Below are 27275 nucleotides of genomic sequence, written 5' to 3'. Positions count from 1 at the left end.
CTCTGCCACACTGATCACAGCTGTATGCCTTAATTCCAGAGTGGGTAACTAGATGACTCTGTAAGTGGCTACTTTGAGTAAAAGCTCTGCCACACTGATCACAGCTGTATGCCTTAATTCCAGAGTGGGTAACTAGATGCCTCTGTAAGCTGCTACTGCGAGTAAAAGCTCTGCCACACTGATCACAGCTGTACGCTTTAACTCCACTGTGGATGAGTTGGTGTGTTTTTAGGGAACGCTTCAAGGAAAAAGACTTTCCACACAAGTCACAGCTGAACGGTCTCTCTCCAGTGTGGATGACCTGATGCCGTTTTAGTTTAGCCCTCACAGTAAAACCCTTCCCACACTCGTCACAGCTGTATGGCTTAATTCCAGAGTGGGTAACTAGATGACTCTGTAAGTGGCTACTGTGAGTAAAAGCTCTGCCACACTGATCACAGCTGTACGCTTTAACTCCACTGTGGATGAGTTGGTGTTGTTTTAGGGAATCCTTCAAGGAAAAAGACTTTCCACACAAGTCACAGCTGAACGGTCTCTCTCCAGTGTGGATGACCTGATGCCGTTTTAGTTTAGCCCTCACAGTAAAACCCTTCCCACACTCGTCACAGGTGTGTTTTTTCTCTCCCTTTCTTCTGTGAGGTTTGTCGGCCTCCTGAGAGCGCTGACTTCTGGCTCCATGTTGGTCCTGCAGTGACAGAGATACAAACAGAGGCAGTGAGTGAAATGCAGTCGTGGAACAAACTCAACCTTCAAACTCCATTAACACTAGTTTTAAACCTGAAGGTGGAGCGTGGCACCAAACACCTTAAAGGTCTCTTATCCCCACCTGCTGGTAGTTCTAACACATTACATCCAACCTGCTGTTAAAGATAATCACTAAAATCATGCCCATCCCTCCTGATTGTGTACACACACACACACACACACACACACACACACACACACTATTTTATAATTTAGATTATTTTGTTGTTTCCTATTACATATTTCTATAATTTGTATAGATTTATACAGAATTATTCAGTGATAATAAATCCTATGTTTGTTTATTCTAAAGGAACCCCGTTAGCTTCCACAACAGATGTTGCTCGTCTTCCGTCAAATACTCACATAAAATATTACACAATAAAGTGGATTCAAGATATCCACATAATTTCACTCTTACATCCACAGTGAGGTTTCACAATTGTTCAAATATAAGCAATCAATAATAATAATAATAATATTTCTCTGTCAGCCTTCTCGGTTATGAATCATCTTCTGCTCCTCTGTCATGCAGCGTCCCACAGGGCTCAATTTTAGGGCCACTGCTCTTTTCACTGTATCTATTGCCTCTGGGTTCTATCCTTGGAAGGCATGGGATCTCATTTCATTGTTATGCCGATGACTGCCAACTTTATTTGCCACTAAAACACAAGGATGGCATCTCAATAAAACCTATAAAACCTATAACCTTATAAATAAAATTGAATTTAATATATTCTGAGCTAAGTTGATCTATAGTGTTACATCATATTCTATAAGGATGTTATGTGTTTGTAGACTTTCTGCCCAGTTTGACCCATTTAGCAGAAGTCAGCCTGTTTAAGGCTCTGATATCTATTCTGTGTGACTTACAGCAGTTATGACATGGTCTGATTTTCTCACCCAATAAAGGAATATTTCATATATCAGTCTACTCTTCATTCTATCAGACACAGTTATCACAGCTCCTACATTTGCTTTTACACATATATGTAAGCACTGAGCCAAATTTAGTACCAACACATTAAACGAACAATATTTGTCTCTTATATATGATACATCTGTATACACACTGTCACAGATACTTGTCTGTGAGTGAAGTGATTAATATAATAACTATAATATTGGCCATATTATATTTACATTACCACAGTGAGATGACTTTAGTCTCATGAACAACATCAGCTAATTGTTATTTACAGCTAATCTTAAACGACTGTTCAGCACAGAAATGAAGCCCAACAATCATGTTTCACAGTCCTGTGGTCTCAGCCTCAGATACTCATCAAATCACACAGAGCTCATGTAGAAACAAATGAACTAAATATGTTCTCCTTCATTTCTGTCAAACAAAGCTGTATGAAACGTTTCCAGCTGTTAGTATCATGGTTGCTAGGCAACCTGGGCAGCGCGACGGAGGCTAGACGTCCCATTTCACGAGCCTACGAGCCTCGCACTTCGGCCTTAGCGGTCTTTGAGTACGCGGCCCTTGAGGACTTTAAAGCTGCAGAACCTGAATCGGGATACAGCCATGATGATCTCCAGCCTCGTGCTCGCCAACATTCTCACCTGAGTTAAGAAGACGATCACTGAAATGGTCTCAGCAGGTCCTTTGATGACAGCAATGAAATGCAGTGGTAAGGCTTTTTGGGGATTAAGTTCGTTTTCATGGCAAAGAAGGACGATGCAGTTCATCTGATCACTCCTCATAACATTCTGGAGTGCAGGCAAAATGCTATTATAAAAACTTAAGCAGCAACTTCTCCAGGTTCCAATATTTATGCAATTCTCAAACCTTTTGGCCACGACTGTATAACCTCTTCTGAAGTTTAGTGGATATTATACATGGTTATGCTCAGGATGTGTCGGCCAGTTTCCACTGGAAACGCCTTTTGGTTAAACTGTCAGCGAGGAATTTGCATTTGCACTGTTACATTTTTATATAACTTTAATGCACATAAACAACAGCTGCTTGTTTCAGTGAAAATACATTGATGGGTTTTTAATAAAGTTGTGCAGCTGTAAAGTATTTTGTCTGGTGTCAATTCTATCGTCAGCTACATCGTTATGGCAAATGTTCAAATGTATATGGTGATAAATATCTTTGGTCATATGGTCCTGCTCTGTCTGTCACCTTCTGTGTTGAGCTCATTGTTTCCTCTGTAGTGGCTGAGCTGAGTCCAAGTAGCTGAAACTGTTCCTCTGCTGCTCCGTCAGACTCTCCTCCTCTTGCTGATCAGCTGGGACACAAAACAGATCTTTGTTAGGCTCCACACTGCACTGAAGAGTCAAAGTGTCTCATATGTTCATCTGACAAGTAAAAGAACACATTTTTGTTTCCCGAGGTGGGCAACTTGTTGGAAACAAACACAAAAGGTTTGAGCACTGATACCTGCCATTGCTGGCATTGAAAGATGCAACGCCAGCAATGTGGATTGTCAAGACTCAAACCAATCATCAAGCAAAGACAACAGGGATCATTTGTTTCTGTTTATTTAGCATTCACAGCATTTGTAGTTGCCTTCTGTGGAGGGGAAGTCCACGCACACTGTGTGGTACCGCCATCCGCAGAAGGTGCATTCAACCTCTGTAAGAGAAACGAGGTTGTCTGAGATTGAAATGATATTAACTAAAGAAGTGGTGATTTGTAAAACTTCACATTTTGATCCGGGACGTACTCTGCATGAAAACAAGCGCTCACTCTTCCTGCTCAACAAATGACAAGGGCGGAGCCTTATACCACGTGATACAGAAGCTGTGCCGTGTGATGCTAAAATTAGCAGGGAAAAAACAACGGAGAGCACGTCAGGGATGACGAGAAAGTGACAGGAGAAAATCCGTCCCGGTCAACCACCCAAACATCAATAACGGGAACCTTATACAGCGCTTCCCTATACACGTCGAACTCCCACAGGCACAAAGACATTACGGAGGCTGTCACTTATCACCTGACCAAAGATATGGCTCCATCAACACTGTGCAAAACGAGGGATTTAGGAAAACGATCAACACCCTAGACAAACGCTACACAGTGCCGTCCCGCAACTATTTTTCTATTGTTGCACTACCTGCTCTGTACACGCAGCGTCGAGCAACGGTGGAGACGGAATTTCAAGCAGGACAACATTTTGCTGCAACAACAAAACGTGAGACATTTGTTGTTTTATGTTTATTTATTGTTATGAGAGAATCATGATCTCAATTCTAAGCCAAAAAATCGTGATTCTCATTTTATGCAAACTCGTGCAGCCCTAACATTAACACAAAACTATTGTTTCACCAGAGAAACACACATGAAGAGAGAGAGAGAGACAATAACAGCTACCAAACAGTCGTCATAATTCGTCACACAATGAGAAAAGGACAAATCAACAAGTAACAATGACTAATTAATAATAAAATCTGTAACTTAATGTATTGTTTGGAGTTTAGTCTGATTGGTTCAGGATGAGCTGCCATTATCCAATCACACATCTGCTTACCTGCATCTTTTCTCTTTTTTCTAACCTGAGCACCTGATGGCTTTGAACTTTTGTTGTCCATCTTCCATTGGTTTGAATTTTGCGCTCCAGTACAAACACAAATCCCCCAACCCGAGGATCAGCACAATTAACCTAACAGACCTACACCTTAGTTCACAGATTCACTTTGTCTAAGGTTGATTTCTGGGATTTCACACAACCCAGGATTCAGATCGTGAATCCATGATGGGCTTGGATTTACATCATTATAAATGAAATGTGCTCTACTTGGAAGCAGCCGGCCCCGCCCCTTTTGACGGGTTGTGTGAGACTTTAAATCATCAAACTGTAAATTATAAATTTAAATTGTTATTGATCCTTTACCCCGAGTCCTAAAGTGTAGATTTATTTTCTTACTCTTCTTATATTTATTGTTTGTTTACTTGCACCGCTGTAACTGCAGCCTCGTCGTCTCGTCTCTCTATATGCTGGACTGTCTGTAGCGGAGATGACAATAAAGTTTACTTTGACTTCAGCAGCGCGCAGGCGCACCGAGGGCTCTCGCGCTCACTTTATAGAATTTAGAAAAAACATCGGTGCAGATTATAAGTCTGTATCATAATATCTGTTTGTTGTTTTTATTTTGTTTTGCGAGTTGGTTATTAGATGCCGCTCCAGCCAGCCAGAGACTCCCCGCCGCCCCGCCCTCTCCTCCCTGTGCCGCCAGCAGCAGGCGCACCTCGCAAACGGAGGGCGCCCTTACTCCCAGCAAATGGCTGATAGAAAACCGATCAGTGCCTACGAATTTCCCAATATGCGCTGGCATGACGTCGGGGAAGCATGGGTACGACCGATTATTTTATTTTTTTTCTTGCCCGTGATGCCCCCCCCACCACGATGCATTCTATTGGTTTGCACACTTACACACACCCAGCCGTGGTTTCCTGTTTTGCTGGACTCTGGAGAGCCCCGCCTTTAACGCTCTTCTCTCACAGAGAGCAACAGAAAACTTGGAAAAACTCCAGATTGACTGAACTCAGTTCAAAGTTACCTTGACACCTTTAGATGTGAGACGTAGTGATGGTCCGCTTGAAGCTGACGCTCCGGTGCGTGTGTCAGAAAGATCAACGCGCTGCTTCAGAAGCACCGTGTCGAGGCTTGATTCGGCTACGGGCTGTGCGTTAAACGTGAGTCTGGGAGCGCGCTAGCCGCGTGACAGAGACGCAGGCTTCTCCGCCGTTTGGGGAGTAGAGAGTTCTCCGCCATTTGGGGCGTGGAGAGAACCTAGGTTCGGAGTCCGGAATCTCCGCCATTTGGGGCGTTTGAGTTTTCAACAGAGAGCGCTAGCTGTGCGTGCAGATGCAAGCGATAGGCCTATGTTGTGTGTGTGTGCGGGCCAGACGTGGTCTGCGTGAGTGTGGCTGATTGTTGTCTTGTAATGGAGAATAAAATGTGTAAGTCTGCCTTAGAAGGAGATGTAAAATTTATGCAGAAAGTTTTACCAGGCAGCACGCAGTATGTAGGTTGTTGGTGTGAGAAATATGGATTTGAAGGGACATTAGTGGAAGTTAAGTGTAAAATGCTGGTAGAAAGAATAGCTGTAAGTGTAGCAGGTAAAACAGGTAAAGCGAAGCAGAGGAAGGAATTGCAGTTAGCAGTTGCTAAGTGGTGGCTGGAGCAGACTCAGAAGAGGAGAGAAGCACAGAATGTTAAAAGAGCAATATTGCAAGAAGTTCTTGTGAAACCTGAGGATGAAACTACAGCTCAATCCACTGCAACTACTCTAGAACAACACCGTAGAAAAGCATTAGGAAGAGCAAGAATGTTAGCAGAAAGAAGAGCCAGAGAAGAGTGTGAGAGAGCAGAGGCAGAGGTGGAGGAGAGATTAAAGGCATATTAGGAGCAGCATTGAGTCCATTACAGACTAGGCAAGAGAGGAGACAGAAAGGAAAGAAAGTGAACACAAACGTTACAACTACATATCCATCCCTGACACAACACAACACAAAAAAAAAACAAAAACATATGGTGTTTCTGTAACAGAGTGTGAAGATGAAGAAAGTTTTTCTCCTGATCAATTCGGCGAGTGTGAGAGTGTCTGACGTCATGGTGTGTGTGAAAGGTATCCAGCTGGGGCAGACGTGATTCTGCAGGTCACCTTCCCAGTGGACAAAAAGAAATAAAATAGTTGTGTGGATGAATGATAGCATGAAGAGTGTTTGGTGTTTCTCAGTCTGAAACAGCTGTAATGCTATTTTCTGTTTTGGAGAAAAGTACAGTTAAAGAAAAAAACAGAGAGAGATGTGTGTTGTTTTAAGCAGTGATGAGAATAATGAAAGTGTGATGAGAGAGGAACACAAAAACATACAGAAAATGCATTAACTATACTAACCCCACATGCATATACACATACAATGATACTCATGAGACCAGACAGCATCTTAAGCATGAGATTCTGTTTGTCATCTTGTCCAAGTCACTAGTAAGATGAAAGTGATACATAGACTAGTGGACTGAATATTATAGGAGGACAGATGGTTGCATCATAGAGGAGAAAACAGAATGCTGATGAGAGGTCTTAAATGAGTGAGCTGAGTGAGCTGATTGTGAGTTTCTGGTGTGTGAAGAAGTTTTACCATGGCACACATTTAGTTACATGAGAACTAAAACTTATTATGTGCTAAGACAACAGGGTTATGCTGTATGTTGTGTGTATGGCTGATTGGATGAATGTTTGAGATTAAACTGGCTGTTGATTTGTCTTTTGTTACTAAGTTGAACCTGCCAATTGGGTTGTTACGATTTATCCCCCTGGCATGAAGAACACGTGTCATGACTTAAACAAGGCCTATCTTTCTTTTATTTTGTTACTTTCATGGTGCACTGAAAGTTTTGTTTGATGATCTCTGTTTGAGCAGATCTGCACGATTAGAACCGAAGCGTCGGCGAGAAAACTGTTGCAAAGTGAGCTTCTCCAAAATTAAAATGGGCTCTTATTTGGGACAATTAGGAAACAAGTTCCTGTCCAAAAGGATTCAACGAGGAAATCCAGTCTAAATTATTTTTCTTTTTGAAATGACGTTGTTTTGCTGAGCGTGGAAACGAATGCGACGATAATTTCCACAATTAGCAAAAGAAGGAATCACTGAGTGAATGAGTAAGAATTTTAAAATAAATGGGGAACTGACTGACTGACTTAACACCATTGTGTGAAGTCAACCCCCACCTGACAAAGGTGTGGATGTATCTCTGTGTGTGTCTCTGTTGCAGGAGAAGGAGACCACAGGATTCCTCCTGTGGGTCACATGACTATGTGAACTCTGAAAATTTAACCTTTTTAGTTTAAATTCTCTGTCTGTGAATTCACCATGTGTGTGTGTCATTCACTAACTTGTGTGCTCACAGACATTACTGTGAGAAAGTGTATACACCTGCGCAGCGCTAACATTTACATTTCTTTTTACAGCAGATGGTTGATCATGTGATTTGTAAAGGATTCAGCACAGACAGACAAGTGACGATTGAACAGATGTGCAGTGGTTACAGAATAGTTACATGGAGCTCATTATCTGACCACACTGTTGGGCTCATGGTGAGTGACAAACTTAAGGGAAGTCACTGATTACAATGTGGAATAACATTGAGATGTTAAATAATTTGGAACAAATTATGGGAAAAAGTAGGAGTTTAATGAGTTTAGAATAAACCTGCAATGATACTTGTCTCTGTGATGCTAAATACTTTATTACTCTTATGATCTACAGTTGGTTGCAAATGTGAAGTTGTTTTAAATTTAAGACTTTGTCTTCTGTGATACAGGAGCTGGGAGCTAAACAAGCTGAACATTTAAGTGCTGACTAATGTTTTTACACAGGGTTACAGCGAGTGAAGCTGCTCCAAGGGACAAACCCTGGAGATTGTTTTAGGGAGACTGTGCAACATTCTTGTACATGTCTCATTGGGGAGTTGACACATGGCGAAAGATGGAAGCTGAGGGAGCGTGCCAAGCTCCAAAAAGTGATAGCGCAGAGGAGGTCCAGCGATGGACTTGTGGTTCTGTGAACAGCACAAATGCCAGGTGACTGTAAAATAACTAACAGCACTTTTTCCACAAGTGAAGCCAGTAACTTACTATCCTAAAAGATTAGCTCTAGTTGCTCGTGCTTTACCTCCATGCGTGAGATCAGTATGTGCAGCAGCTTAAGCTGTACAATGTTTCAGGAAATAGTTTATTTCACCTTTTGCAATTGTTAGTTCCAGAAGAGGTAGATGTTTACTATCGCAGACTAAACTTACATTTCTGTCACCTACAAGACACTTGTCTTTAATGTTACTCTCACAACCACACATATTACCATAAAGTGGTGCACAATTCTGAATCTGTCTTAATGACTTAATAGATGTGCCACTTGTTGAGGGAAAGGTTTGGTTTGTTGATGATTTGAGTTTTACAACAGCAGAGGGACAGACTAGAACAGGTTTTACTGTAGCAGACAGTGAGAGAGAGTTATCTATGTAGGACAACTAGCATGTTTCATATTTGCTTGAGCAGCAGAGATGCTAGCTTTAACGGAAGCGTGTAAAGCTGTAGAGAGACAATATACACTGATAGGCAGTATACATTTGCTACTGTACATTTCTTTGTAGTGCAGTGAGTGAGACGAGGTGAGATAACTTCTACAGGGAAACCTGCAGAATACACCAAACTCTTGCAAAATCTGCTGGATGCAGTGTTATTAACCAGTGGAATTGCAGTTTGTAAATGTGCAGCACACATGTGAGGGAAAGATTCAGTTGCATTAGGGAAAGTTCTTGCAGATAAGATCACAAGAGAAGCAGCTGTAGTTAAACATGGTGTTAACCTTTTATCAGTACAACATCAGCAGACATGCAGGCCCACTCACCTACAGCAGGAAAACAGTTGTGACTTACAGAGGGAGCAAGCTTGCAGGATGATTTTTTATCTGTGTGATAAACCAGTACTGCCTAATAATTTGTATAAGACTGCTGCTATTTTGAGCCATTGGCTATACCATGTCTCAACAGGAGGGAGATGAGCAGTCGTTATACTCACTCTAGAATTAGTTTATACTCTAGGATTATTAAATACTTTTTAAAAAGAAAAAACTTTTTGCAGGCAGTAAAGTTAAGATTTAGGAAGACAGGCAGGACATGGTTAGACTGTATAGAATAAGTACATGAGGATTACTCCAACAGAGAATGGTCTGACTCTTTGAGATTATATATGTTAGAGCATTTAGAGTTCCAGTCTTCTGTAGTGATGATAGAAAAGCAGAAGAGAGAGCATATCAGCAGATTAGATGCTTGAAAATGTTTAAAAGTAAAGTAGTTATGAGAACAAATGATCTGCCAGATGATTCTGTTTCTTCGCAGGAGCAGAGCCTGAAGTCTGGAGATTGGATGATGATAAGGCCATGGAGAGGAAGTGCTGGTCCAGTCCACGATGGGAAGGTCCATATCGGATGCTGCTGACGACGACCACAGCAGTGAAGATTGCTGGAAGGAACACTTGGATATATCAAGCGCACTGCAAGAAGGTGACACACATCCAGGCCAGCTCGGAGTAAGTGGCAGGAAGACCGGGAACAAAGGGGGGGGGAAAGCCTCCAGGGCCCCTCGTCTCAATCCGGTGAAGAAACTAACTGAGCCACAGGTACTCATCAGAATGGCTGGGAATGTGCTGTGCATCTTCTTGTGCCTGTGGACCCTGAGTGGGATGACAGGGAGCGCACTGGAACAGAGCAAACCACACCCAGTACCCGCATGGGTTTTCAACAACTACTGGTGGCAGTTTAAGAACACAACCGCTCACATAAACAACGAGACCAATGGTTATGCTTGTGATGCCACTGGCTACACGTTCTTCTGGACTGTGGCCCTATAGCATCACTGAGAGCGAGACAGTTTGTTTGGTTGCTTTGGCAACACATCCAGGAACACTGCCAACTTTTCAACTGCTCTGAACCTGAATGGAAGGTTGATTCACCAGTAGCTGGGAAGGTGAACTGCTCTGGTAGGACAGACCTGCTCGTCTGAATCAAAGAATATGACTTGTTGCAGGACATTATACAGTTAAACGAACTGGAAACAGGCCAATTGCCTATGTGTATGAAGGACAATGGATTAGCCCAAGTTGGAGATTAACCATGGAACATGGCAACATCACCTATTCTTTTGTCTTCTGCAAGAAGGATGTAAACAGAGAAGCCTTTTGTCTACATTTACATCATGAACACTTGAGGTTTTGAGCCAAGAAGATCAAAACAGCTTGATCCAATTTCCTTTACAAAGCTTTTTCTGTGGTGACAACAGGACAGGAGAAGAGTTGTAAATGCAGATAATTCACCAGTTGACTCTAACCCCCACAGGATGCCTACAGTGAGAAGATTTGGGGGGTTGATAGGAGTCATAAAGATGGGTGTTGACCAGGCTGCAGCTTTGAAGTTAGCTGAGAGCCACATGGACAAACAATAAAGTCGACTGATGCGTTTAAATACCTATGTCTGTATACAGTTGGATTGTAGTGACATATGATTTTTGAGAATGATGATTCTTCTTGTTTGACCTTTGACATTCAGTTGTGTACTTTTGCACGACAGGAGTAGATCCGCCACAAGGCTGGATAGCTTGGTTACCGTCTGGTCCTTGGTGGCATCTTCTTTTGAAGATATTAATTCCTGTTTTTGAACTGTTGATACTGATTTGCTTATGTATAGGATGTAGTTTACTGTGCATGAATGAAATCTACACTGACACTGTCTGAACAAAGGGTGCATAAGTTGAAATTTAAGTATACAATGACAAAAAGGAGGGAAATGTTAAGTCTAATTGTTGAATGTTGCCATTGTGTTTCTTAAATTTGTATAGTCTTAGTTTAAGCAGTAGGATCAAAGCCATTCCTTTGATCCTGACCACCTCTCCAGCCACTCTGTGCTGGGGGAGGTTTTATTGTAGATACATCCTATCTGAAAGCTCTGTTTCTTCTGATGTAAGCTTCCTGGGTTTATGACCCTTTGATCAGCAGACACACACACACACACACACACACACACACACACACTCAGTGTATGTCATTTACATACAGTGCCTTGTCTTTGTAACCAAAGGGGGGTTGCAAGGGGAGGTGTTTTGTAAACTATTGTTTGAAGTTTGTCAATAAAAGGCAGCGAGAGGAGGCCACCATTGTGGTCATTTCGACGTGCTGGTCACAGATGGAAGGGCCTCCCTTGCGCAAGAAATCGATCGAACACTGTTGCCTTGTTTTTCTTTCATGGGAATAAGTCCTGGATACAGCGGGGTCTGAGTTTAGACCCAACAGCCGGGTCCTGCAAAGACCGAGAAGGCCAGAAGTGCGAGGCTGTGAAATGGGACGGTCCAGCCTTCAGATCTGTGTCACCGCTGTGTGGGTGGAGTTTAATAAACTCGCCGTCTGCTCCTTGCTATCTAAAATATTACAGGACACTGGAGTAAACTCTCGACCGTCTCACACTTCTGTTTCATCAGTTTTCTGTTTGACGTTTATTCAGCTGTGTGAAAATCCCGCAGGAACCCACCGATGGATTAATTTGTAGTATTAAGTTGTATTTAATCTAATAATCTAATAACTTTGATCTCAGCCAAACCGATTTACTCCGGAACAAATGAAACACAGAAAAAAGGCAAACAATTACATTTTTAAGTTATCCGAGTGACTTATGGTAAATGGCCTGTACAGCGCTTTACTTGGTCCTAAGGACCCCAAAGCGCTTCACACATCCAGTCATCCACACACACACATCCACACACTGGTGATGGCAGCTACAGTGTAGCCACAGCCGCCCTGGGGCGCACTGACAGAGGCTGCCGGACACTGGCGCCACCGGGCCCTCTGACTTATATATCATGTTTAACCTGAGTAGCCAAAGAGCGGGGTCTGAAAACGATGAAGCCGGGAGTCCGCTGCTCTGGAGTGACCATTGAACCCCCCGGCTTGCTATCGAGCGGGTGGGTAACAGACGTCTCCGAAAACGTCGGCGCGCTTTTGCAAATATGCGATGTCTTGATGAACCCAGCAGATATTTGAAGTTTACACAGCTACTTTCTCCCCTTAATATATGTTAAAAATTTATTTTGTGGCCCAGAAAGATTAATAAGACTAATTTTAAAACTTAGTAGCGGCCGCCATTGTTGGCAGCTGAAATTTGGCTGGGCCGCACTATGAATTCTGGGATATGGTGGGCCACGAAGGACACACCCGACCCATCCTTCAAACTCGGGGGAATGAAGGACGCATTTGAAGGAGTCGAGGAATCGGGACAGCCTTCGTCGCCTGGCTGTGACGTCATCGGCCTTCAGATGCGGCCTCCGGAGGATGCAGCCGACGTTTTGGGACACAGCTTGTGTGTCTTTGTTGGTCATGTGACCTCCCAGGGACTACACATGGAAACGAGCAGTTTAGCTCAAATCTGGCAGGTTTCCATCGTCTGTTTTTGTCCTGATGTCCATGAACATGAACACTGTCCCTGTCAAACACGTCCAGATAATCTGATCCAGTGTTGTTCTTCTTCTGTGGTGTTTGTGATGGAGCTGCTGATCCTGATGTCCTCCACCAAGGGGGCAGAAAATTCAGCTGACTGTCATCATTTATTAAAAAGATGTAACAATGTGACATAATGCAATATAATAGTGTCAGTTACACATTGTGGGTTGCACTGTGGCCAGAATGGACATTACCTCCTGCCTAATGGAAGCTGTCAGCCATCCTGCAACCATGAATTAGATAAGCAGAAGTGAAGGGATTGTCAACAACAATTTAATAATAAAATGTAATGTGATAGTTGCACTTTATTGGCTACCCACAATCGTATGAATAATAACCATGAATGCACTGCATGCTCATAGCAAGTTCTTTAGGGTTAAAGTGAGATCCTGCTTTAAAGGGCGCTTCATCTGCTGGGAATGACATGTTTCTTCTAGTATGTAAGGCTCAACCCATCTTACTGGGACTTACTTTTGTAGGTCCACATGCTCTAAACCTGGTGCTCCATGATTGGTGCAGAAGCTTTAAGCTACTGTTAGATTATAATATTATTTTATGCCATGTTATACCCCTAATTAAAGATTGTGAATTATTATGTAGTTTTAGTTTGCATTATTCTCCTGAGTTAGAAGAAGCTGATAATGGTTGCATTAGTTAAACTGATTTGCATTGACTGAATGTACAAAGTCCCAATGTGTAGAGCACACATTAATAAATTAGTCATGTTCTCCGTGAAACTAAATAAGCTTAATCCTTAAAGACCCCTCGAATTATTTACTAGATGTTTATTTTTGAAAATTAATCAAAACCTGAGTTAAAAAAAAAAAAAAAGAAAAACAATTGGCAAGGCCACACCCCCACACATGTGATATAAATTTAAAGGTACTGTTGTCCTCTCTAAGAAACATCAGGACTTAGAGGAGTGGCAAGTAGAGTATGAGAGCTACAAGCAAAAACTAAATGTGTACTACAGTGCGCAAAAATGAATTACTGGGTCATCAGGGGGTTATGAGGGACATCTATAAAACTAAAAATCCCACAAACCTCGAAGTGCACTTGAAAAGCTCACACAAGAAAGTTAACCTAGCTTACCTTGAAGAGCTCATCAGGGGGAGCACACTCCCCCTCCTTGAAGAGCTCCCCCACTCAACCCGCATCCCCCGAAAACAGCTAACCCCAGATAAGGCAGCGTGATGTATCCCGAGATAACAGGACTGGGACATCTAAATAAATGTGTGAAACAATCGCCTTCAAAAAGGTTATCAATTCACTTCAACCAAAATTAGGAACACTCGGTGCGGCAAGAGTTAATAGTGATTAGTCTCAACACCCAAGGATAACCAGAAGAGCATGATTGATATGATGGAACTGAGATTTGGTTACACTTAATTTTTGCAAAACACAACTAAAACTAAACTGAAACTAAGGATTTTCAGAAAATAAAAACTAGACTAAACTAGCAAAGAATTGGTAAAAACTAATTACAACTGGAAAAAATTGAAAATCTGGAGTTGAAACTAAATAAAAATAAAAACTAATGAAAATGGCGAAGCGTTTAAAACCCTGGTGCAGAGATTGGCAAATCTGACCAGGAACGTTATAAAATGGATTGTCAGAACAGTCAGCGTTAAAGCCACTTTCAGTCCATACTAGGATGGCATTGGACATCTTCGGGGCGGAAAAGGGTTGGTGTGACCAAGGGGTGGTTTGGCTTGTTGTATGTATATTTGAGATCATATGGCTCTGGATGGACCAGTTACCAGGGCATGGAAGGAGGACAGACTCATTAAAGGAGGAGAAGGAATTTCCTGGGATTGGAGATCCTCTGAGTGAGTGGTTGATTAAAAGCATGCATAAAATAGAAGTTATCTGTTGTTATTGATTGGTAATAGATTGATAATTGGCCACATTTACAGCTGTATTGACTTGTTGTGGACGTAGTCGACTTCAGGTTTAAACACTCTAATTAACAGGTTGAAAATAGTGACATTAAAGGAAGAGTATGCAGCGCCACCCTGTCAGACGCCAGTGATGGTGGAGCTCACTGATGAATCAGGTGAGCTGGATTCATGGCTGATTCAAAACTAAGATCCCCTGCTGTGGTCAGTAAGGGGAGAACAGGGGGAAATAAAATTAAAAATAAAAGAGGCATTTATAAACGTTTATGTGTCGAGTGAAACGGGATAAAAGGGTGTTTTACTGTTATTTTAAAATCAGCATTATTATTGTATGAGAATCATGCAATAAGCATTGCATCGATGATCATTTATTGAAGCTTTTGACCTTATACTAACATCTGTGTTCCTGTGATTGTTATAACCTCTGATGAATCTTCTATTTACAGGTGTTAGGATAATGATATAATTTTTCATTGCAGGTGTAACCATGATCGTTTTTATACATATTGCAACTTGTTGCTCATTGTAGAGTTGTGCTCAAGTTAATAAGGGTTAAAAGCTACAGTCAGCGTGAATGTCTGACTGATCTATTGAGGGAAAAGGCTTCGAGCATAGAAGGCCGCACGCGCTTACAAAACACTGATATCATGTTATTCTTTGTGATCTTTTCTTGAATTATGTCCTTTGTTTAGTTTAAATAGTGGCAGTTAATTAAACGACATTTATTAAAATATTAAATACCTGAGTCAGGACATTACACGCAGATCACCTTAAGAGTCTGGGAAACTTTGTAGCTGCCTAACTTTTTTTTGAATGTTCTAGCTCTGTTGATTTGACACATTGGAATGTGTCAAAAAAAGGGGGGGAAAGTTGAGCTTTAACATCAAACAAGGATTATTTGAACATTTTATAACTTCATTTGTGTCTTTAATACCTTAGGTATGGTAAAGCTTAAGCTAATAGCGGCCCGAGAAGTTTCTGGTCCTTTGTAGAGAATCAGTGAGAAGCATAAATCATCACGTCCATGTTTAAGCATTAATCATTGAAATGAACTGAATAGCGTTTAGAAGATTTGTTAATTTCTTTGTCTTGTGTTAAAAAGAGTGGTTTCAATAATTCTCAGACACACCTTGCAAAAGTTGGCACTTGGTCTTTTGAAGGTCATAAGCTTCATTCGGCGTGATGGTCCAGACTGATATATTGCAGGTATTGACTTTGAGTGCAGAGGGCTAAATGCAAACACGCTTACACACTAGGGCTGAACGATATATCGCATTTGCGATAATATCGCGACATGATCAAGTGCAATTTTCTAACCGCAAAGGCTGCGATTATACTCTGGACATGTCCAAATTCATGGGCTGCATCCTCCTGAGGCCGCATTTGTAGACCGATTACGTCACAGCGACGCGCCGAAGGCTGTCCAAATTACTACCATATCCCAGAATTCATAGCGCGGCCCAGCCAAACTCCAGTTTCCAGCAATGGCGGCCGCTACTAAGTTTTAAAATTACTCATACTAATCTTTCTGGGTCACAAAATAAACTTTTAACATATTTTCAGGCGAGAAAGTAGTTGTGTAAACATCAAATATCTGCTCGGTTTATCAAGATATCCCATATTTGCAAAAGTGCTTCGACGTTTTCAGAGGCGTCTGCTACCCACCAGCTCGACAGCTAGCCGGGAGCTCGAGGGTTACTGATGCGGCCGAGAACGGCACAACTCCCGGCACATCATTTTCAGATCACCGCGGAGTTTCGCTGCTCGGGTTTAACGTAATATATAAGTCACTTAGACAACCTAAAAATGTTATTGTTGGGCTTTTTTCAGTGTTTTGTTTGTTCGTGAGTAAATCGGTTTGGCTGAGATTAAAGTTATTAGATTAGATAAAATAAAACTTTATTAATCCCCCGGGTGGGTTCCTCCTTGGTTTTCACACAGCTGACTAAACGTCAAACAGAAAACTTATTAAACAGAAGTATGAGACAGTCGAGAATTTACACCAGTGTCTGGTTATATTTTAGATAGCAAGAAGCAGACGGCCGAGTTTATTAAACTCCACCGAGACAGCGGTGACGCTAATCAGAACTAGCCTTCTGATTAATCAGAAGGCTAGACCGTCCAATTTCACGCCTTTAAACTTTAAAGGCGTGTTTGTGTGTGTGTTTATACAATTGCTATTATGTTTGCACTTTATGTGTAATGTTACTGACTGCAGAGATCAGTAAGATGTGTATTTTTTATTTATTAGTTTTATTTATTTAATATTATTTTTTAATTGAATGACTGTCTAGTAGTTCACAGATGTCGAAAAACTGAGTGTGGTAAAGCCACTGATTTTTTTTATGTATATTTCTGCAATCTGCACATTGTACTGACTTTCATTTTAATGTTTACACCAGGGTTCCTTGCCAGCACTTTATGCTCAGATGTTTGTAAGCTAAAAATAAACTATTGTGTATGTTCAAATATACTGTTGTGATTGAAGAAGTTAAATAAAAATGTCAGTCATCAATTCATGCATCACCTCATGTCATCATAACAGAGGTCTGTCTTCCAGGAAAGAACAGTTTAAAATTAATGTAATATAGTATTGGCCATACTATATGATGTATTGCTTGTCTTTGTTTAATAATACAGAAGACAAAGACCTTAAAAAATAATCGCATATCGCATCGCAATCGCAATATTGGGGCAAAAAAAATCGCAATTTGATTATTTTCCATAATCGTTCAGCCCTATTACACACACATATGATTAGAATAAGTCCCTGGGACATTCTGAATGTTTTAGACCAATTCTGAAACACTAGAAGGTCAGTAGATAACAACATTAGATTATTAGGGGTAGGAAGAGAGGTGTTTTGGTTTTCTGTCTCTTACAGAGAAAGGAACAGACACCAGACGAGGTCACAGAGATGCGAGGATCCTCCGTAGCAGACAGACACAGTGACTGCCGAGACATCAACTGGGTCCAAGGGTCATGGCGTTTGAGCTCCAGCTAGTCACCACAAAAGGATGGATCCCATAAACACAGCAATAACCATGAAGGGGTTGGCGGAAATCCGGGAACACCAGACCAACGAAGTTCGAGAGGCTTTTGGGCAAAAAGGGGGACACCTTCCTGTTCCTTTTTCTGGAGGATACACAGATCGTTGTTTGAAATCGGGGCAGAATAATCCCCTGATCTGTGCCACGACTGAAGGGTTGTCTAACCCCTAAGGTTGAAGAATGAAGAGCAGAGGATCACCCAACTGGACGACACTGGTAGCTGCAGCAATAAAATAAAGGCTAAAAGCTCTTTGGACAGAGGTTCTAGTCTGAGTACGTCTGAAGGGTATAAGGTAGCACCAAAATAAAGCTGTGGGAGACCTGGGAAGTGTCATCTGTACCTGCTATTGTTGGAATAATAGTTTTTCTTGCATCTGAACTGCGCAAACACAGAGGTCATCCCACATATGGTTCGCCGCTCAGGGGGACAAAGGACCTCAGGAGTGAGAAGAGATGAACCCGGCCACACTGAATTGAAGGGTGTTGGTGAGGTCATTATTCTAATGACCTCATCAGGGGGAATTGTTAGATTATAATATTATTTTATGCCATGTTATAACCCCTAATTAAAGATTGTGAATTATTATGTAGTTTTAGTTTGCATCATTCTCCTGAGTTAGAAGAAGCTGATAACGGTTGCATTAGTTAAACTGATTTGCATTAAAGTAGACTGCTGATTTATTGTGAATGAATGATATTGTTTTATGATGCATTATACTGCTGAGTTATAAGAAATACTGTTTGCAGAAAGTCATCGCCTTATTTGTCTGATTAGAAGAGAACAGAACATACTGGAGTTTTCTGCCCCATCTCAGCAGGAGCAGATAAACGGGGAGCCAAGGTCGTAGCTTAGGCGCTGTGTGAGAGAAAGCATGTGAATGTTTAGGCTTTTTGTAATAAGGTGGAGGCACCAGAGGCTATAAGAGTTTGAGCAATGCTCCACCATTTTGAGATTTGAGGCTGTCTGCATCAGTGTCCATCTCCCACGTGTGTGATCATTAAAATCATCGTTTGACTCAACCCGACCGGACCAGTGTTGTTATTGTGGTTTTTCTCTTGTCTCCATCCCCAATAATTTTGAACCTTAACATCCTGCTTTAAAGGGCGCTTCATCTGCTGGGAATGACATGTTTCTTCTAGTATGTAAGGCTCAGCCCATCTTACTGGGACTTACTTTTGTAGATCCACATGCTCTAAACCTGCTGCTCCATGATTGGTGCAGAAGCTTTAAGCTACTATTAACAAATAATGACCATGGACTTAGTTGTTACTACAATAACTTATCATTGAGCAACTTTTAATTTTACTTGTAAAACTATGCAAGTAGAATTGAATGGGGCACAGTGAGCTGAGCACAGGCCCACTCTGTGACACTCAGAGGTTTGTGGATATCATACTGAGAGTATTGGACACAGTGCAGCCAGCTTGCAGCCACTTTCCCACCACTTTAGCACAATGTTTACATGAGACTCAGCCACACTAATGTTCCTGGGCAGACATGTGGTGCAGCATGGCTGATGGCACTGTACCTGCAGCTGTCATGGACAAGAACCACTCAATACCTCACCCAAGCCAAGCCTGTGCTGATGTTGTGATCTGAGACCGAGACACTAACCCAGGATCATGATATGATGTTGTGAGAGTTTCACTAAGAATTAGCTCTGATTACAAGATTTCAATCTATCGTAACTCTAATTTGTATTTACTTCAGTTTGTTCATCTTGGAGCTGTGTGCAGCTGAGGACAGTCTTATTATTACCAGGTGAGGATATGTAACAGCCACAGTCTGTAGAGATGATGTCACCATAGAGTGGTGACATCATTGCTTTATAAAACTGTTTATAAAGCAAATAGTTTTTTGCTGTATAAATTTGCCTGATAAATTTTGTATCCCTCCATAACTTTTGCTGTGAATAAGACATGGTCTCCAAAGTTACTGTACTTATTGGTTATACTGTGACTTATTTGGCAAATATACCCTTTGTGGTGGCAAAGCCAATATGGATTACAGATGGGGGGGGGGGCACACATTTTGGCAGCCGATGCCACACAGCCTGATAAAATCTGTATCCCTCCATAACTTTTGCTGTGAATAAGACATCTTCTCTGAAGTTACAGTACTTATTGGTTAGATTGAGATTGATTTTGCAAATGAACTCATTCGTGATAGCTTCGCTACAAAGTGTAAACCGAGTGTAAATTCACTGGAGAGCGACGTGTTTCCATCTGGTTTTACAGTATTATAGTATCAAAGTCTTTTTCTAGACAAAGTATTCCCAGCAGGTTATTTAAGTGTACAGTATAAGGTAAACTGTCTTCCACACGGCACATTACAATGTCACGAAACTAATATTAAATTCATCGAGTCTGCTGTTTTCCAGCTTTTACTCTTTATCGCGTCGACTGCAGATCAGTGACAAGTAGCGTACAGAACGGAGCTGGGCAAGCGGCTCCTCCTACTTTGCGCGCTCCCGTGAATGGGGAAACAATTTTTGACGGGGGTAACTACTTTGGCACAACAGCGTTCTGCCGTCAAGGGCAATCATTGGTTAAATGTGATCATGTGACTGATGCAAGCCAGATCCTTTTATTTAGCAAAACTGTGATTAATAGTTAAATATTATTGTTGAGGGGCACAGACAGGACTCCGCACGCACACACACATTAAAAAATAATAATAATATTTTTTTTTTTTTAAAAAGTTGCCTCAACAAAAGGGCACCTTGGGCACCCATCAGGAAAGGGGCGGGTGCTCAAGCCCCTCTAGCCCCCCCCCCTCTGCACGTGCCTGCCTTTAAAGGTTCTTCAATGAACCACTGAAAGAAATGGTTCTTCAAAGAACCATTGTTTGAAAGGTTCTTTGTGGCACCAAAAAAGGTTCTTCTATGGCATCAGTCTAAAGAACCACTTTTGGTTCCAGTTGGCACCTTTATTTTTCTGAGTGTGGGGTGGCAAGTGCCACCCTAAAATGATCTCTTGCCACCCCAAGTGCCACCCCAGTTTTGCATATGACAGTGTTGTTTATTAAAATAAGATCGCATTAACAGTTTGAGCGTAGTTACAGTCAACAGTGAATATAAATGCTAAAACTGAGTATATTCCATAGTGTCCCCCCCTGCATCAGTAACAAATGGTTCAGCCCATAGCAGGACCGGCTTTCTTCTTGTTTTCAGCAGCAAGCGATGCTTATGATCGTGCCAGAGCACATTCTGAACAACACCATGGGAATTTCGGATTTTACACAGGTGGGTGGATGTTACACTGTGGAAATGGAGGAAAGTGAGTGTTATTAACCCTCTGTGGTCCACGGACACGCTGCACCTCCAAATCACATGACTGATGTAAGCTGCCATAGCAACAAGCTGCAGCAACGCTGAGTCTCTGTTTCAGCCACATTGAAAGTTCGGACTTCAAAGTTTTTAAATTTTAATTACAGGCCAGTAAATCCAGAGTTATGATCATATATATCAGCCACGCTTTGTTCTAAACACTGTCGTCACGTTTGTGTGTGTTTTAAGCGTTTTCTAAGGACAGCGCGAAAACAGTAAAGAAAGGAAAAAATCCACGTTTCCTATCGGTGGAAAAAATGCACCATGTCGACCAAGAAAATTTCTCTAGATCCGCCCTTGGTCTTGCTGCTACAGATGGAGCTCCCACAGCCAGGGAAGGAGTACTAGCGGTCCAGAAGCAGCGGCCAGCCAACCACTGCAGAGGCCGGCCACTTCAGAGAAAGCCAAAGACAGGACCCTGGACCCCAAGAACCACCCGACACCTGGGGGAACCCCGACCGCGCAACTAAGAGGAACAAGCCATCCCCGGAAAACAACCCTCATAGGAGCATGCCAGCAAGTCTCGCACCAGTTGTGACATCACATCCTGTGTCGTGTGACATAATCGTTGTGGTGCGTTGATCAGTATCGCTTAATTTTTGTAACTTGATCCATTGTGCCGTGGTCGTTGCAATCATGCTCATTTTTCCACCATTTTAATGATGATCCTGCACCGAAGCTCAGAGACACACGAAGACACAGAGTGAGATGTTGAAGCAGTTTGAAAATGTGAATTTGTGGAGAGAAGTTTGCAAAAAACACCCTCAACAAAGTCGTGGCTTCCAGGTTTGGCTTCTCCTTATCAGCTCGTGTGACGTGAGCATAAATCTTTGCACAGATAATGTTCATATGTGGATTCCTGGTTTTCTGCAGTTAATTGTGACCCAAAGCGTATTTTTAAAGTGGTTCCAGGCAATAAAGTCTAAAAATAAATACATCTACTTCCTTTTTCTGTGTTCCAGCCTCAGTGACTCTGACACAGTGCTGTAATATTTACACCTCTGATGAAAACAGAGTTTGTAGTTGCAGAAATACTCGACTCATTTTGGGCATTTACGAGCAGGAACCTCAGAAAGCCCCTCGCTGCTTCACTGGTTAAGAAGCAAAGCAAACATTAGTTCACAGTGATGTTAATTAAGGCCCAAAGTTTAGGAACGAACGTCAGCACTTCACTAATGAATGTAATGCTGATTCATGTGCTTGTTTTGTAATGTGCATGTTGTGCGTTGCTGTTTCCCATATTCTTTGGCACTGATAGATGAAGAGTCTCAGGCAGGACCGAGGCTGCCAGCTGCTGACAGTGAGCAGGGAGAGAGCAGCAGAAGCTGGGCAAGAGCAGGGCACCTTCAGCCCCCTTCATCAGTCAGAAATCATTTGGGTGTCTGTGTGAAATGTCTGATTTTTAAAATCTTTTTGTAGACATATTTATTAAATGTTTAACAATTATATAGAAGAAAGACAATGTAAAGACCAAAACATGACAAAACCAAAATGAGTTGAAGTTATGAACTGTTTCTGAGAGACAAATAACACCAGGATCCTTTTTGTGTAGCTGACAGCTGGTAACTGTGCAGGGGCGGGTCTAGCAAAGTGTTGCCAGGGGGCAGGTAGGGCATTAACAGGGAGAGGGGGGCACAAAGAAATACTTTTCTTTCTTGTTCTCATTTAAAATGTCTCACTTTTAATAAATAATTATCTGAATCTTACAACAAACGTTTTCATCTGATGTAAAATGTATAGAAATCCATTATTGTACATAGTCATTTTTTAGGGTCCCATCATAATTTCTTCAGAAGTAAGTACTGCATATGATGCCAGTGTTTCCCACATTTTCTAGATTCTGCACCAGTACTGTGTGTAAAATGCATCAAAAAGTCCGTTTGATTCTTTCTCAGCTGTCTTTCTGTCTCCTTTCACTTTTTAAAGGTTGCCATGTTAGAAAACATATTTTGCCCTGCCGTGCTGTTTATTGATGTGGCAAATGAAAGGTTTATGAAAACATATCTAAATCTGTCATCAGTAATCAGCAATGATCATGTCTCACCTCTAGTCTCTGTCTTAATGTCAGGTTTCCACCGTGTGTTGTAGATGTTCAGGAGGTTAACTCGACCAACAGTCTACTTCCTGTTTAGAATACCAGGACAGGGAGGATGGTGCAGGTTTAAGTTTATTAGACTGATGCATGTATACCAACAAGACAGCGTCCATCACTGTGACAACAGCGTTTGTTTTCATTCAAAGGCTTCATGGTTTTTCCTATATGTAAAACTTTTACCACCGGCTCGTGTGACAAGACTCCCCCCTTATGCCTTCGGGTGCAGTCTTGACTCTACTTAAACATTCTGTGATAAAAGATACATCTCGAAAAATAAATATCAGTCTAGGGTTCATATGATTCTCGTGTCTACACAGACAAGCGGAGGCTAAGGAAATACACTTAACCGATTAAGGCTAATACATCTGAATACTCAAATGATAAGACACCATGCAATAAACCCAACACAGGATCTCAGGGTTAGAAAATGTATTAACCCTTTACAGCCGATCGGAGCGGGCACGCTCTGTTTTGCGTAACTATTTTTAAATCCCGGTAGCTCTGCAACCACATAAGCTAGTGCAATCATTTTTTTTGCATATGAAACTGGAGGAGTTGTACTTACATCTTATGCTTGTCCTAGGTCACAGTTTCCTTCCACATATAGCTTTGCAAAAACTGCATAAAAATCACTTGCAGCAACAAAAACATGATATTCCAGAAACACGCTTCGCCGATCCGATGTTTGTAACACTTCCTACGTCCATCAGCGCGAACTATCACATGACCGCATGACCTGCCCGAAACCGGAAGTGGCGTCATTTTGCGGAAATTAGTTTTTTTTACCATCGTGACCTCATGAGCTTATACTTGTGTTTTTAAAAGTTATGTTTGACTTCATGACTTTCTGTGTCGTTTCTGGGATGCTTAGGACTCATATTGCACTGCTGGAAATAGTTTATTTTGATGCATATGCTGTTATTTTGCAAATTTGCACTATAATATTTATTTTCGTTTTTCCTGCAGTATATAAAAATTGGTGTATTTCAAAAATAAAACTATGAAGACACTTAAAATAAATTTCCTGTGGTGGGAAACTATTTTGTGCAACTTTTTTGTATTTACAGTTTTGAGGGATAAGCCTCTTAAATTTCTCTAACTACAAATATATGTTAAAAAAACAAAAACGATTTTCAATTTTTTTGTAGTTTATTGCACTTTTTTTTGCAATTTATGTAATTACTATGCACTTAATGCAGACATATTATTAAAGTTTGGTATATTATGGTTGTATTGATGTATAGCAACTTGAAATGCTCCCAGAAATGGCTCCACAGCATGTAAACATATAATATAAGCTCTGGCGGACTTGGTTCTATGGTAGGTCTTAAAGGGTTAATAAATTGCAGGAAATTCACATCCAACCCTTTTTTCCTTCATGAAAAAAACACATATACAAAACATACAATAAACCCCGGGGACAGATTTTAGTATTTTTGCCCTTAACCTGTCCAATGTTATTCTTTCCCCAGAGTGCACTCTTAGTCTATTTTTGTTGTTGGCGCGCTTTAGTTGGAGCTCTTAATAATAACAATACCTCCGTGTATCCGTGACGTCTCGACCTCCTCCGATGAATAACTCGCTCTTTGTGGTAGCAACCGTCTCCACTCGCGGCAGCGAGCAACGAATCTCCGGTTCCTTAGATAGCAGCGAATCATCCACGGTTAGCGACTCTCTCCCGAGACAACTCTCAAAACTCCGTCTCTCCGCTCCGGCGGAATCTCCGTTAGCCAGGACCGTGGCGTTAGCCTAGCTCCAGCTAGCCAACGTAGCCAAACGTGCCCCGTGCTTTCTCCAGCACAAAAGGTACGGGAAGCCCAGCTCAAACACTCCGAATGATTACCGGGAAGTCCGCAGGCGGGTAATGCGTTGTTGCCGAACAACTTTGGTGACATAAGCAGTCCCGAAGCCCGTGCTTCGTCTATGCCATTTTAGTAATCCTCCTTTTTCCCTCTCTTTCTCCGTCCTTCCTCTCGACTTCTTTTCCCCCGGAAGTCATCTGCAAGTCATGACCTCTCGTGACGTAGCATACAAACAAATTACACCTCTTCTCTTTTAACAGACATTCACATTCCATGAAATTATGTTTTTTTTAACGTAACTGATTTTTCCACACACTATTTATGCAATTTAATACAAACATTTATATCACATATTTATACCACTCTTAACCTCAAAATGTTATTTTCTCTTCGACTTATTCTCATGAAAAACACAAAATAAATACCACTGATATTCATCAGAGTATTACATATAATACCTGGTGGGCCGGTCTCCAGTCAAAATGCCCGCGACCATTTTTTGTCCCAGTCCAGCCCTGGTCAGGAGTCACAGTCAAGTGTGAGCTGCATGGCCCCTCTATGAACATTGTGGCTTTCCTAATGGCCCCTGTTGAGTCTAATTGTTGAATGTTATCAATGTGTTTCTTAAATTTTACAGGTCTTAGTTCAATCTGTAGGATCAAGACATTCCTTTGATCCTGACCACCTCTCCAGCCACTCTGTGCTGGGGGAGGATTATTGTCGACACATCTCTGTGAAGATTCTGTTTCTTGTGTGGTCAGCTTCCTGCCCTTTAGTGGCTTCACTGTGTTGTGCACGCTGAACCAATACAGGAAGTGAACCATATATTGGGTGTGGGGTAGATTACCATTTTATGACTAAGGATGCTGTTAGAAACAGTTGGAAGTCACACACACACAGAGACACACAAACACTAACTCACTCAAACAGCTGAACTACAATGATCCATGTAGCAAACACAAACTGTTATATCGCCTTTGGGCTTTTGGAGCCTTGACCTGACTTTTAAAAAATAATTGGAAAAAAGCTCTATGCTGCTACAAAATGAAAAATAGATATTTGCAAAATTCTGCCCAAGTATGTATTTTACCTGGTTACTGCGTGTGGCGGGCGTGGTCTGCAGCGCCGCTGCAGGGGAGGCGGACGCACCTGAGCGGCACCCGCAATCACGCCTTAACGTCTGTGCTCTCTCTGCTGTTGTTGGTGTGTGTCGGGCTGTGAGCTGCAAAGCTACAGCCGGCTGTGTGCGCACAGCAACCGTGTGTGTAAAGTGGTCAATAAAGAGATGCTGAAAAGCGCGTTCATGCAAACATCGTCGGGTCTGCCGTGATATGTTTACAACGGGACTTCTGCTCCTGAACCTCTGCGCACAGCGTCTGCAGGTCGGGGCTGTACGAAGTCACTTTATCTCTACAGACTGTAAGCTGTCGTCTGTGAGGCGTGAGCGTGTTTGTTTGAACACAGTTCACGGTGGAGAACAGCTGCTGACATAATGTGGATCCAAGATCCATAACTGGCCTACCTGGGGCTGAAAGTCTCCATAAATGCAGGCGTTTCGGCGGCTACACCGGCTTCCACGAGTGTGACGCTTATTTTGAGAAAATAATAGAATATAAATGTATTTTTATATTTCAATATCACAATAATCTTCCAATGTAGAACTACAAGTTAAAAAAGAACTAAGATAAATCAAATCCACTTCAGCTAAATACTTCTCATTTATTTCCATCTTACATGCTGTGACTGCAGCCATTCCCACATCTCTGTGAATGGGACTCATGGACATGGATCAGTGGTTGTTGATCAATGGTCCTGAGAATCTGCATAATTAAGATGAAGGAACGGAGCTCCCAGCCCATCGTTCCTGCAGCTGCTTTCAGTCTTTATGCAAATGTCCTGTTTGTAAGACTGAAACCTGCAGCTGAGACTGAAGACGTCACCTGATGATGACGACACGTTTCTCCCACAAAACGCTGCGTCCAGATGAACAGAAGCAACAGACTCACTTTCCTGGATGATTGAGATGCATCAAGACTTCATTGTGTGTTACTTCTCATTCAGCACAGACACATTATTCCTGTTAGGTCATGTCAGCTGTCACTCAGTACAAGCACAACTGTGAACAACACAAACTTCTCTTCAATGTGTCACAGAAACACTAAGTGTGAGAGCCTGTATGACACACAGGACAGACTGTAAGCTCTGCTGGCTGCACAGCACTTTGTAGCAGTTTTCCAACATGTCCTCCACCCGTGATGTCAGTGGTGGGACCCCAGTCACAGCACTCAGCACCACCTCCTTTAAATGGATTTTATAGCAGTTCCTCCCGTTACTCGGTGCAACGCTTCTTAAATGTG

At 41.9% G+C, this 27275-nt stretch overlaps 1 long non-coding RNA gene across 1 annotated transcript; it reads right to left on the bottom strand.

The window, feature by feature from the left end:
• Positions 1-395: 395 nt before the first annotated feature.
• LOC146679828 (uncharacterized) lies at positions 396-25098 on the bottom strand. Its single transcript, XR_014918556.1, has 3 exons — positions 24654-25098; positions 2879-2984; positions 396-685 (listed from the first exon to the last, which is right to left on the bottom strand). It is a non-coding gene; the product is annotated as an uncharacterized LOC146679828 (long non-coding RNA).
• Positions 25099-27275: the final 2177 nt, after the last annotated feature.

This window comes from Copadichromis virginalis, unplaced genomic scaffold, assembly GCF_057382275.1.
Source record: "Copadichromis virginalis isolate Kocher_CV1m ecotype Utaka unplaced genomic scaffold, C_Virginalis_male_GT1.1 unmapped_scaffold_1, whole genome shotgun sequence".
NCBI lineage: Eukaryota > Metazoa > Chordata > Actinopteri > Cichliformes > Cichlidae > Copadichromis > Copadichromis virginalis.
The sequence above is the reverse complement of the archived record's forward strand: the minus strand, read 5'-3'. Positions and strand labels throughout refer to the sequence as shown.